This window comes from Microtus ochrogaster, unplaced genomic scaffold (assembly GCF_000317375.1).
Source record: "Microtus ochrogaster isolate Prairie Vole_2 unplaced genomic scaffold, MicOch1.0 UNK44, whole genome shotgun sequence".
Lineage (NCBI taxonomy): Eukaryota > Metazoa > Chordata > Mammalia > Rodentia > Cricetidae > Microtus > Microtus ochrogaster.
Genome location: NW_004949142.1, coordinates 298,468 through 299,729, shown reverse-complemented (window position 1 = coordinate 299,729; position 1,262 = coordinate 298,468).

The window sequence follows — 1,262 nt, the reverse complement described above, 5'->3', positions numbered from 1 at the left end:
TGGTTGAGAAGATCCTGCTGCAGGAAGCCACAGTGAGGAGGAGGAGGAGGAGGAGGAGGAGAAAATGCTGGAACACACCTTTAATCACAGCATTTGCGAGTGAAGGAGAGGCAGGTGGATCTTTGAGTTAGAGGACAGTTCCAGCTCAAGGCTACACTGAGAAACCAGAGAGGAGAGAGAGAGAGAGAGAGAGAGAGAGAGAGAGAGAGAGAGAGAGAGATGCAAAACCCTGACAGTTCCCATCACCCTGGTGAAAAACTTCATGCCCTCACTAAGATCGAGAAGGAAGCAGCAATCGTGATGCTCCAGGTGGAAAGCATCATGCTGGCAAGCCTACTCCCTCACTGGTACTAGAGCCTTTTCTGTGGGATTCCAGTGTATACTGAAGACCAGCAGAGACATCCAGCCTCATGGACTGAACAGTTACTGGCTTCTTGGGCCTTCTGGTGATAGATAACCATTCCTGGACAAGCTGGACCACAGCCTATATGCAACTCTAAATCCTCTTTCTCTCTCTCCCAGGACTCTGGAGGTAGTGGCAGGAGGATCAAGAGTTCAAAGTCATTCTTAGCTACCTATCAAGTTCAAAGTCAGCCTGGGCTACATGAGACTCTGTTTTGAAAGAAGGTGTTGGGGAGGGGGTGAAGAGCTGGCCCAATAGTCAAGAGAACTTAACTTCTACCATTCCAGAAGACCTGAATCTGTCACCCCTGTTGGGTGACTTCAGCTCCAGCAGATCTAAAGCCTTCTTCGGGATTTCACAAGTACCTGTACACATGGTGACATACAGAAACACATAATAAAAATAAGTATTTCAGGACTGGAAGGATGGATTAGTGATTAAGAGTGCTGGCTGCTCTTCCAAAGGACCAGGGTTTGCTCTGTCCCTAGCTGGCCCCTAAAGTCCTGGCCCTTTTTGCCCCTCTGAGCCACTGCCCCTCAGGCCCTGCTAGTTCTGTGCAGAGGGGTAACTGCTCTGCACCAAATGCTCTGGTCAGCCGCATTTCTGTGCTCTATATCACCCTAGGCCATCAGGTCACCTTGTGGGAAACGTGCCTGGAAATCGATCCCCATTTTGAGACTTTTTACAACGCTTTGGGTATCCTAACAATAAACTTTTAATTTTCTTTAAAGTAATAGTAAAATCAAAACTAAATTAGAAAGCCGGGTGGTGATGGCGCACGCCTTTAATCCCAGCACTTGGGAGGCAGAGGCAGGCAGATCTCTGTGAGTTCGAGACCAGCCTGGTCTACAAGAGCTAG